We start from the raw sequence: 13515 nt of genomic DNA on the forward strand, positions 1-13515 counted from the left end.
GCGTTAACTGCGATTGACATTCAGCTAGATATTAGCTGAAGCGCCGCTGAGCTCCCACTGTGGAGAAATGAACCAGGAAATTGGTTAATTGTCCTTGCGAGGACTGAGAGGGCATTGTAATATGCATGCTACTCCAGCCATGTGCGTGCATATTGCCATATTCCAAGACTAGGGATGAGTATATGTTTTCTCGCATCACGAGAAACATAGTGAGAATTTCTGATGGAATAAATGAGCAAAGGCTTAATTAGATTTCATAGGAATTTCAGTGGGCGAGAGCAGCCATGCAGATGACAGCTCATCGCATCTAAGGGAAATACCTCACGCAGAGGTGAAACTTGTTGGTTCACTAGCTTGCACCCAATGTAAACTCGAGCGACCTTTGGTAATCTTTTGCTCACCTTGTCACAAAGCTAACCATCCTCCATAGAGTTGATTGTCATCCTAAATAGTACTGAACTTTGAACCGGAATCGGATGATTTATCGTAGTACCGGCCACCATCATGATGTAGTCGCAAGAATGATTTCTTAAATAAACTTCTAGTTAAAATTTACCATTGTTGTGTGTGGGATTATTTCACTTTCCGAGGACGAGATGCGTTTGATTGACAACTGTCATAACATTGTCACATTGTAAATTGTGTAAATGCGTGTATTTCTGTGGTAAGTTTGCAATTTTGAACCAAAGTTATTTCCAGCTTACACAGTTGTTTTTGATCATACACGAACCTAATAACAGGACGTGATGTAAGCCCAAAAAGCAGTAACACTCCTTCACACAGTGAAAGTAAAACTACGATCTACTACAGTTTCAAAAGCACAGCTTCAAATATTCATCGAAAAATTTAAAAAAAAAATTAATACAAAATAGAAATATTGGTACTTGGTATTGACAATTAGATTGCGCCATATCGAGATATCGGTGAATAGGAAACTTTCGCCGACATATATCGTCATTTCTTGGAAAAATATTGATGTACTGATATTTTATCAACAGTCCTACCTTGTACCCTTCAGAGCATTCGGTACAATAGCACGGCTTTCAGGTGCCTCGTTACTCGAAGTACCTCCGCCCCAAACACTCAGAGGATCATTCTTTTTTTATTCTTTCTAAAGGTCTGCGATTTCAGCGCGAGGCTTTAAGTAGTCTCTATTGACAGTTTCTCGCTAGAATTCCACAAGCTACTGAAACCTGAAACACAGCAGTTCGTCGGTACACTTTAGCTCGGCTGAGAGCTTCTTGGAACATCGTTTTCCACTCTGAATTTGCACTGCTGAGTGCTCAAGTCCGGTCACAGCAAATGCAGATATTTCCACTGTAATCTCTCTGGTGTACACCAGCGACTACCTACAATCTCATTTCTTTAAAGGATCGAACTCCCACGTGAAGAACAAACGTCTGATTAATTTACATATGAGATTATGTGTTAAATATTTGACGGTATGCATGTAAAACCTTTGTGGTAGAAGACCAACAAACTTAATTATTTGAATTGTGTTAGTTTCGGGTTATTCACTGGATGAGCACAGTCTGGGTAACGTGCACTCCATTAAGAAACTCTATTTTCTCACTCGTTTGATGTTCCTGACGTCATATCTCCTGAATTACATGTAGTAAAATGATACAACTTTGCAGGTACATTATGCTGGAAGTATGCTGTATGAACATCAAAAATACAACAAGGTATAAAAAATTTTACATTTGTGATTTTGTATCTGGAAGGGGAGCCGGATGACCCAGCGAGAAAATGTTTCTAAAAGGTTTAAAATAATGTATAACGTGCGTTGGAAGTCGGTATGTGTTCCCCTTCTCAAATACTGGGTGAATAGGAGTGGATGTAATGCGTGGGGTGTGGGTACTTTGTGCGCCATAAGTTATGCTGCCTAGCGACATATACATAGTTTCTACTTGTATCACTTGTCTCTCTCCGTTTAACCTTTAAAGTCAGATTATACCTCCTAATGAGTAGATTACGGACCATTTTTAATTTTTGAATTCGGTCAACGATTGTAAGATGCGTTCAACAAGAAACTAATCGGAGGGTTAAAATGAAAACCGCTAGACAGGTGACAGTGCAGTTGCCTATTGAAGAAAATGTGCACGCTATAAGAGATGTGAGGTCCCAAACTCGCTCCTAGTAGGACACGGGCTCACACTCACGAGACAGCACAGCGAGCACTTCACCGCGCCGATGGTACGCTGCACTCATAAGGACACGTAATCATCTTGATATATATTACTGGCCTACAGACGCGAAATTTAATCGACAGGAAGAAGATGCTGTGATATGCACATGATTAGCTTTTCAGAGCATTCACACAAAGTTGGCGCCGGTGGCGACAACTAACCGTGCAGACATGAGGAAAGTTTCCAACCAATTTTCCGTACAAAAACAGCAGTTTACCGGCGTTGCCTGGTGAAACGTTGTTGTGATACCTCGTGTAAGGAGGAGAAATGCGTACCACCACATTTCCGACTATGATGAAGGTCGGATTGTAGCCTATCGCGATTGCGCTTTATCGTATCGCGATATTGCTGCTCGTGTTGGTCGAAATCCAATGACTGTTAGGAGAATATGGAATCGGTGGGTTCACGAGGGTAATACGGAACGCCGTGCTGGATCCCAACGGTCTCGTATCACTAGCAGTCGAGATGACAGGCATCTTATCCGCATGGCTGTAACGGATCTTGCACCCACGTCTCGATCCCTGAGTCAACAGATGGGGACGTTTGCAAGACAACAACCATCTGCACGAACAGTTCGACGACATTTGCAGCATCATGATCAGCTCGGAGACCGTGGCTGCGGTTACCCTTGGCGCTGCATCACAGACAGGAGCGCCTGCAATGGTGTATTCGACGACGAACCTGGGTGCACGAATGGCAAAACGCCATTTTTTCGGATGAATCCAGGTTCTGTTTACGCCATCATGATGGTCGCATCCGTGTTTGGCAACATCGCGGTGAACGCACATTGGAAGCGTGTATTCGTCATCGCCATAATGGCGTACCACCGAGCGTGATGGTATGGGGTGCCATTGGCTACACGTCTCGGTGACCTCTTGTTCACATTGACGGCACTTTGAACAGTGGACGATACATTTCAGATGTGTTACGATCCGTGGCTCTACCCTTAATTCGATTTATGCGAAACCCTACATTTCAGCAGAACAATGCACGAACGCATGTTGCAGTCCTGTACTGGCCTTTCTGGATACAGAAAATGTTCGACTGTTGCCCTGGCCAGCACTTTCTCGAGATCTCTTACCAATTGAAAACGTCTGGTCAATGGTGGCCGAGCAACTGGCTCGTCACAATACGCCAGTCACTACTCTTGATGAACTGGGGTATCGTGTTGAAGCTCCATGGGCAGCTGTACCTGTACACGCCATCCAAGCTCTGTTTGACTCAATGCCCAGGCGTATCAAGGCCGTTATTAAGGCCAGAGGTGGTTGTTCTGGCTACTGATTTCTCCGGATCTATGCACCCACATTGCTTGAAATGTAATCACATGTCAGTTCTAGTATAATATATTTGTCTAATGGATACCAGTTTATCGTCTGCATTTCTTCTTGGTGTAGCAATTTTAAAGTCTAGTAGTGTCTATTTACGCATAAAAAAGTACCACAGAAATCAATTCCGCTCAAAAATTTGGGCCATTATTCTGACAATACGCAGTTGCGATCTCATGGAAGTACAGCTTTTAATGTTTCTCGCACTGGTTAATTGTCGCTGGCTCCGCCACACTGCAGCCGTCAAACGCCCCATCGAAACACTGTTCTGGGGAGTGACGTGCAGAGCCCTCCCGTTCACATTGTCTTAAACCAGAGTGAAGTCACGTTATTCTGCCCGAGAAATAGGTAGGTAGCAGAATATGATCACGTAAGGTCAACGTCACGCACATGCAGTTGTTGCCTTTCTTGAGGCTGCTATGATCTTGTCCAGAGACTGGTTTGATGCGACTCTTCAAGCTACTCTATCCTGTGCAAGCTTCCTCTTCCTCGAATAACTACTGCAACCTACATCCTTCTGAATTTGCTTACTGTATTCATCTCTTGGTCTCCCTCTACGATTTTAAACCCCCATCCCACAAACTTCTGTCCAATACTAAGCCGGTCATCCCTTGATGTCCCAGGATGTGTCCTGTTAACCAATTCCTTCTTCTAGTCAAGTTGTCCCACAAATTTCTTGTCTCACAAATTCTATTCAGTATCTCCTAATTAGATACGCGACCTACTCGCCTAATTTTCAGCCTGCTTCTGTAGCACCACATTTCAAAAGCTTTTACTCTCTTCTCATCTAAACTTTTTATCGTCCATGTTTGACGCACCAAACATCTTCCTAGTATTTGAAACTATATGCTATCACATTTCTCTTCTTCAGAAATACTTTTCTTGACATGACCAATCTACATTTGATACCATCTCTACTTCGGCCATCATCAGTTACTTTGCTACCAAACTAGCAAAACCTATCTACTACTCTAAGTGTATCGTTTCCCATTCTAATTCCCTCGGCATACCTGATTTAAATCGACTACATTCCATTATCCTCGTCTTCCTTCTGTTCATGTTAATCGTATTGTAAGGTGAGCACGTCATTTTGATTTCTGTAAGTGATCTACACTCCTGGAAATTGAAATAAGAACACCGTGAATTCATTGTCCCAGGAAGGGGAAACATTATTGACACATTCCTGGGGTCAGATACATCACATGATCACACTGACAGAACCACAGGCAAATAAACACAGGCAACAGAGCATGCACAATGTCGGCGCTAGTACAGTGTATATCCGCCTTTCGCAGCAATGCAGGCTGCTATTCTCCCATGGAGACGATCGTAGAGATGCTGGATGTAGTCCTGTGGAACGGCTTGCCATGCCATTTCCACCTGGCGCCTCAGTTGGACCAGCGTTCGTGCTGGACGTGCAGACTGCGTGAGACGACGCTTCATCCAGTCCCAAACATGCTCAATGGGGGACAGATCCGGAGATCTTGCTGGCCAGGGTAGTTGACTTACACCTTCTAGAGCACGTTGGGTGGCACGGGATACATGCGGACGTGCATTGTCCTGTTGGAACAGCAAGTTCCCTTGCCGGTCTAGGAATGGTAGAACGATGGGTTCGATGACGGTTTGGATGTACCGTGCACTATTCAGTGTCCCCTCGACGATCACCAGAGGTGTACGGCCAGTGTAGGAGATCGCTCCGCACACCATGATGCCGGGTGTTGGCCCTGTGTGCCTCGGTCGTATGCAGTCCTGATTGTGGCGCTCACCTGCACGGCGCCAAACACGCATACGACCATCATTGGCACCAAGGCAGAAGCGACTCTCATCGCTGAAGACGACACGTCTCCAATTGTCCCTCCATTCACGCCTGTCGCGACACCACAGGAGGCGGGCTGCACGATGTTGGGGCGTGAGCGGAAGACGGCCTAACGGTGTGCGGGACCGTAGCCCAGCTTCATGGAGACGGTTGCGAATGGTCCTCGCCGATACCCCAGGAGCAACAGTGTCCCTAATTTGCTGGGAAGTGGCGGTGCGGTCCCCTACGGCACTGCGTAGGATCCTACGGTCTTGGCGCGCATCCGTGCGTCGCTGCGGTCCGGTCCCAGGTCGACGGGCACGTGCACCTTCCGCCGACCACTGGCGACAACATCGATGTACTGTGGAGACCTCACGCCCCACGTGTTGAGCAATTCGGCGGTACGTCCACCCGGCCTCCCGCATGCCCACTATACGCCCTCGCTCAAAGTCCGTCAACTACACATACGGTTCACGTCCACGCTGTCGCGGCATGCTACCAGTGTTAAAGACTGCGATGGAGCTCCGCATGACACGGCAAACTGGCTGACACTGACGTCGACGGCCAACACCGCGGTTCCCGGTGTGTCCGCTGTGCCGTGCGTGTGATCATTGCTTGTACAGCCCTCTCGCAGTGTCCGGAGCAAGTATGGGGGGGTCTGACACACCGGTGTCAATGTGTCCTTTTTTCCATTTCCAGGAGTGTATGTGCACGTCAGAGGGAGAACAAGCTATGTTACTGTTAAACAATGTTTGGTCTTGTTGTGGCACAGTCTCTGCCTTTGCGCGATCTGACCATAGCACCAGGGAGGTTCTGAACTGAAGTGCCTATGTAACACGCCCGGGAGTACTAATGGGTGGAGGGTTCCTTATACTGACTTCTGGTTTCGTGACCGTGCGCCCCGTCCACACCACGTACCTGGTAATCCCGCGGCGGTCGTATTGTTCTACTCCACAGATAGCTGTTGGCTCGCCTGAAATTATCGAAAAAATGCAAGCGGGTTTAGGGGAGCCACTCAACGTTTAAACACAACACTCTCCTATGACTGGTGTGGACATCTATATTCTGAGACGATATGGAAACCACAGGTTGCACTGTTTACACTCTAATTCGTAAATGTTTATCCCAATTAACAATCTTGATGATTAACAGTCCAAAATATAATTCAGACGAGCGTACGCGTAACCGACACGACACGGGTGATTGTTGATGATGCGGAAGCCGAATGATCGAACGAAAGTTTTTACTCTCGTTACACATACAGATATCTGGTAATAGTCCTACTTGTCAGTAGTAAGGATATAACACTGTTCGTAAAGTTAATTTTTCAGTTCTCACTTGTAGAAGCGTGAGAGTAACCGTCGCGGCGCGGCTGATTGTTGACAATGCGGAACTCGATGATCGAAAGCACGTCCTCACGCTCGCTACAAATCACTGCACTTGATTGCACTCTTTTGTGGTAAATAGTATTACTGATTTACATTGGTTCATTCTTGGAGCCCGAACACGGATGATCGATGCTGTGCCACACGCAACGAGAGGATACATAAATACGTTATTAACACCACTGCTCATTTTCAATTACTTCTTGACGCACTTTCCTCTGAACCATTTCCATATGTCATCACTTTACTATAATAGCATTTGTAGCAACACTGCAACCTGACTACTAACAATGCTTCTACATGCAGAGCTACACACTACACAACATAACAGTTTCGTGTCCCGTGCTCGACTCCCTACAGACGCGGCTGCCCGCAAAGATACTCCACAACTAAGCCAGCGATATGACAATACGCTTACACCCAGAACCGGTCGGCCACAACTGCCGGCCCGAAGATTGTGCTGGCTAGGGAAGTCACTGCACGTCTTGCAGAGCACGAGTTTCATGGACAGTAGTGGAAGAGTATTATCCTCTTGGAACAACACATCACCCTCCTGTTTCAAGAATGGCAGATGACACACATTCTGTACGTACCCAGTGCTGGTTAGCATCCACTCTAGAAACACCAAAGGCGAACTAGAGTTTTAGCTTATCGCAACCCAGACCATAAGGCCACGGGTGGGGCCAGTGTGTCTTGGAAGAACTCTCATCAGGTCTACATCGTAGTTGTAAACGACAATCACTTGCGTGAAGCCAGTGATTCTCTGGCAGCACCACTTGAGCCGGGCACGTCGATGCTGTGAGTGAGGTGTGGGTGCCGAAATCGCACTGCTAACAACCTGTTCGTAACAGTTTGTGTTGACACGTCTGAGCTCATAAGCCTTCTTAACTGTGCTGTAGCTGCTGTACGACCTGCCACTGCTGCCATTAAAATACGACGATCCTGACAGGCGTCTGCGCTACGTGGACGTCTAGAATCTCGTCTATGCATCTGAAAATGTTCACGTGAACACTAATACCGGCATTTTTGCAGAACTGACGTAGCACGTCGAACCTATGTTCTCCGATACGACCGCCCCGTTACTCGGAAGGCCACAATTTGACCCATTTCAAACTCACTCACTGTAGGAAGCACGAGTGCAAGTCCGTGGCATCATTGCTTGCTTGCTTCACACGTTTGCACCACTCTGAGCCTTCTGGCTACGAGCATTCTCTATGAAAGGGAGACACAGGTGGCGCTCTGATACCTATGCCACTACGCTATCTGTTGGCGGAAGCACATCTGTCCCCCAGGTATATGCCGTAATGGGATCAAAATCGACGTCGTCTTTCCAGGTGCACTAATTCTTTTTCTCAGCGGTGTTTATTCCATTCACAAGTTGTCTCCTTCCCGTTATGCAGATGAACCCACCCAAACGCTCGCTGGGCAGAACAGGTGATAGGATTGTGGAAAAGGCCAAGGGTTGAGGTCAGTACCTGCTTCTAACTTTCATTTATTGTAATGTAGCAACTCTTTCACTGCTGAAGGCCTCCAAGAAGGAATCTTAACAAGATAAAAATCCAATTAAGATAGCAATAAAATAATTCAAAAAACAACATTCACAAAGTGTAATACAAATGCCTGAGGGCCACAATTAATTTCCACAATTTTAGAATATATTACCATAGACCTTTAAAGGCAGAAGACCAAAAAGAAATATTTAAAAAATCAAAAATTCAATTAAGATAGCAATAAAATAATTTAAGACCCAAAAGGCAACAATGCAAGGTGCAACAAAACTGGATGAGGGCCACAATTAAATTTCAAAACTTCAGAATACATTACCATAGACCTTTAAAGGCAGAAGGCCAGCATGTTTAACAATAAGAAATATTGAAAATCAACACGATAAAAATACAATTAAGATAGCAATAAAATAATTTCAGGAAACATCATATGCAAGGTGCAATACCAATGACTGAGGGTCACAATCAAACTTCAAAATTTCAAAATATATTAAAATTAATCTTTAAGGGCAGAAGAATGAAAGGTAAATTTAAAAATTATTTTTCAAAATTTTAAGAAAACCAGCAAATAACCATAAGCCTAAAATTTAAAATAGTTGACAACAGATAATTAAACACCGGTGGCACTCAGAAGGCCTCCAGGGTGGTCGGTGTGCCATCGTTCACTTAGGCAGACAGGTGGTGAGCCCAACTACACTTGATCCATCGGAACCCAACCAGGGGCAGCCACGGACCGATCGACACAACAAATTGCTTCCCGTCAATCAGGACATGAGAACGCCTACCGTCAATGTTACAAACCTGATAATCCACAATGGAGTACGTATTAGCTATCAAAATTACACACCATGTTGGACGCCGGCAACAGGTGAGGAATGGACGTTGCCTGAAATTACGTTAGTGGCCAGGGCAAATAACCGGAACACTAACGGCCACTAGGCAGAATATTCCGCTAGTACACTTGAATTTGAAACATGGTAATAGTTAACTCGCTCAAAAGAACACTGCCTGTATTTACGACAGTGCCAGCACTAACAGTCACAAGACAGAAAATTCCGCTGGTACACTCAAATCGTAGTCGACGAAAGTAGTTAATTGCACCGCATGGCGGCTAAATCTCAGCAGTAGAACCATTCAGTGTTGTTCACTGGAAAACCTCCACAACAGCAAACCACCGAAGCGAACCACCATAACATGAATAGACTTGGCTTGGGTAGTTGAAACCACTGAGTCGGCGAACCACGAAGCTCGTACTGATCGGACAGCTCCACACACTCTCCGACTCCCTCCAGACCCCCATGCCGGAAACTTTTTTTTTATTCATCAGTCTACTGACTGGTTTGATGTGGCCCGCCACGAATTCCTTTCCTGTGCTAACCTCTTCATCTCAGAGTAGCACTTGCAACCTACGTCCTCAATTATTTGCTTTACGTATTCCAATATCTGTCTTCCTCTACAGTTTTTGCCCTCTACAGCTCCCTCTAGTACCATGTAAGTAATTCCCTCATGTCTTACCAGATGTCCTATCATCCTGTCCCTTCTCCTTATCAGTGTTTTCCACATATTCTTTTCCTCTCCGATTCTGTGTAGAACTTCCTCATTCCTTACTTTATCAGTCCACCTAATTTTCAACATTCGTCTATAGCACCACATCTCAAATGCTTCGATTCTCTTCTGTTCCGGTTTTCCCACAGTCCATGTTTCACTACCATACAATGCTGTACTCCAGACGTACATCCTCAGAAATTTCTTCCTCAAATTAAGGCCGGTATTTGATATTAGTAGACTTCTCTTGGCCAGAAATGCCTTTTTTCCCATAGCGAGTCTGCTTTTGTTGTCCTCCTTGCTCCGTCCGTCATTGGTTATTTTACTGCCTAGGTAGCAGAATTCCTTAACTTCACTGACTTCGTGACCATCAATCCTGATGTTAAGTTTCTCGCTGTTCTCATTTCTACTACTTCTCATTACCTTCGTCTTTCTCCGATTTACTCTTAAACTATACTGTGTACTCATTAGACTGTTCATTCCGTTCAGCAGATCATTTAATTCTTCTTCAGTTTCACTCAGGATAGCAATGTCATCAGCGAATCGTATCATTGATATCCTTACACCTTGTATTTTAATTCCACTCCTGAACCTTTCTTTTATTTCCATCATTGCTTCCTCGATGTACAGATTGAAGAGTAGGGGCGAAAGGCTACAGCCTTGTCTTACCCCCTTCTTAATACGAGCACTTCGTTCTTGATCGTCCACTCTTATTATTCCCTCTTGGTTGTTGTACATATTGTACATGACCCGTCTCTCCCTATAGCTTACCCCCACTTTTTTCAGAATCTTGAACAGCTTGCACCATTTTATATTGTCGAACGCTTTTTCCAGGTCGACAAATCCTATGAACGTGTCTTGATTTTTCTTTAGCCTTGCTTCCACTATTAGCCGTAACGTCAGAATTGCCTCTCTCGTGCCTTAACTTTTCCTAAAGCCAAAGTGATCGTCACCTAGCGCATTCTCAATTTACTTTTCCATTCTTCTGTATATTATTCTTGTAAGCAGCTTCGATGCATGAGCTGTTAAGCTGATTGTGCGATAATTCTCGCACTTGTCAGCTCTTGCCGTGTTCGGAATTGTGTGGATGATGCTTTTCCGAAAGTCAGATGGTATGTCGCCAGACTCGTATATTCTACACACCAACGTGAATAGTCGTTTTGTTGCCACTTCCCCTAATGATTTAAGAAATTCTGATGGAATGTTATCTATCCATTCTGCCTTATTTGACCCTAAGTCCTCCAAAGCTCTTTTAAATTCCGATTCTAATACTGGATCCCCGATCTCTTCTGAATCGACTCCTGTTTCTTCTTCTATCACATAAGACAAATCTTCACCCTCATAGAGGCTTTCAATGTATTGTTTCCACCTATCTGCTCTCTCCTCTGCATTTAACAGTGGAATTCCCGTTGCACTCTTAATGTTACCACCGTTGCTTTTAATTTCACCAAAGGTTGTTTTGACTTTCCTGTATGCTGACTCTGTCCTTCCGACAATCATATCTTTTTCGATGTCTTCACATTTTTCCTGCAGCCATTTCGTCTTAGCTTCCCTGCACTTCCTATTCATTTCATTCCTCAGTGACCTGTATTTCTGTATTCCTGATTTTCCCGGAACATGTTTGTACTTCCTCCTTTCATCAATCAACTGAAGTATTTCTTCTGTTACCCAGAAACTCTTCGCAGCTACCTTCTTTGTACCTATGTTTTCCTTCCCAACTTGTGTGATGGCCCTTTTTAGAGATGTCCATTCCTCTTCAACTGTGCTGCCTACTGCGCTATACCTTATTGCTGTATCTATAGCGTTAGAGAACTTCAAACTATCTCGTCATTCCTTAGAACTTCCGTATCCCACTTCTTAGCGTATTGATTCTTCCTGACTAATGTCTTGAACTTCAGCCTACTCTTCATTACTACTATATTGTGGTCTGAGTCTATCTCTGCTCCTGGGTACGCCTTACAATCCAGTATCTGATTTAGGAATCTCTGTCTGATCATGATGTAATCTAATTGAAATCTTCCCGTATCTCCCGGCCTTTTCCAAGTATACCTCCTCCTCTTGTGATTCCTGAACAGGGTATTTGCTATTACTAGCTGAAACTTGTTACAGAACTCAATTAGTCTTTCTCCTCTTTCATTCCTTGTCCCAAGTGCATATTCTCCTGTAACCTTTTCTTCTACTCCTTCCCCTACAACTGCATTCCAGTCGCCCATGACTATTAGATTTTCGTCCCCCTTTACATACTGCAATCCTCTTTCAATATCCTCATACACTTTCTCTATCTGTTCATCTTCAGCTCGCGACATCGGCATGTATACCTGAACTATCGTTGTCGGTGTTGGTCTGCTGTCGATTCTGATTAGAACAACCAGGTCACTGAACTGCTCACAGTAACACACCCTCTACCCCACCTTCCTATTCATAACGAATCCTACACCTGTTATACCATTTTCTGCTGCTGTTGATATTACCCGATACTCATCTGACCAGAAATCCTTGTCTTCCTTCCACTGCACTTCACTGACCCCTACTATATCTAGATTGAGCCTTTGCATTTCCCTTTTCAGATTTTCTAGCTTCCCTACCACGTTCAAGCTTGTGACATTCCACGCCCCGACTCGTAGAACATTATCCTTTCGTTGATTATTCACTCTTTTTCTCATGGTAACCTCCCCCTTGGCAGTCCCCTCCCAGAGATCCGAATGGGGGACTATTCCGGAATCTTTTGCCAATGGAGAGATCATCATGACACTTCTTCAATTACAGGCCACATGTCCTGTGGATACACGTTACGTGTCTTTAATGCAGTGGTTTCCATTGCTTTCTGCATCCTCATGTCGTTGATCATTGCTGATTCTTCCGCCTTTAGGGGCAATTTCCCACCCCTAAGACAAGAGAGTGCCCTGAACCTCTATCCACTCCTCTGCCCTCTTTGACAAGACCGTTGGCAGAATGAGGCTGACTTCTTATGCCGGAAGTCTTCGGCCGCCAATGCTGATTATTTATCACAATTTAGGCAGTGGCGGGGATCGAACACGGGACCGAAGACAAGTTGGTTATGAATCAAAGACGCTACCCCTTTTTTTCAGACGCTCCCCTTTTTTTTTAAATTTAAGAGTGTTCAGTTATGAGTAGGTGGAGACAAGGCGGGGTCGGAACCCGAGGCCTGGCCGCAATGCCTCCCCCGTCCCGTCCCTGAATCACTACCTCAAACAAGCTTTGTTATTTATGTTTGTTTTATTTTATTATTTTTATTATGTTTTTTTTTCACCAGGAACAGGGTAAATGAACAAAAGATCTTTATTGGTACAAACTTAAATACAAGAAAAATGCCATCCTTCCGGCGAAAATAACACAAGACATGATACTCGTACAAGGTGAGCAAGTTTTTTAGTATGAAACAGGATGTAGGAAAAAAAAACTAATAATACTGATGGAAGCTAAGAGGTGTAGAGCAATTTACAGTGGAGTGAGGGAAAAACCAGTGTTTATCTGTTGTAGTGCGTAAAAGAAAGGAGGCGCGTGTCCATGCGCCTACTCCACTATGGGTTACAATGTAGAAAGCAGCGCGAGGGGTCTCAGATGTCATCAGGGGGGGCGGGAGTGCTGTCGGCGTGTGGTACCATCCAACTGAGCGGGGGTGACGTAAAGATCGCGTGTAGGTAATTAGCGAAGAAGGCGCGGTAGCGCGGTCGCTGTTCGATTTCGCTGTGGGCGGTTTGTAAGTACTGCCAGAAATCAAGGCGTGATTTGTCGCCATCATTATACATG

Source organism: Schistocerca gregaria, chromosome 4 (assembly GCF_023897955.1).
Source record: "Schistocerca gregaria isolate iqSchGreg1 chromosome 4, iqSchGreg1.2, whole genome shotgun sequence".
In the NCBI taxonomy this organism is placed as follows: Eukaryota; Metazoa; Arthropoda; class Insecta; order Orthoptera; family Acrididae; genus Schistocerca; species Schistocerca gregaria.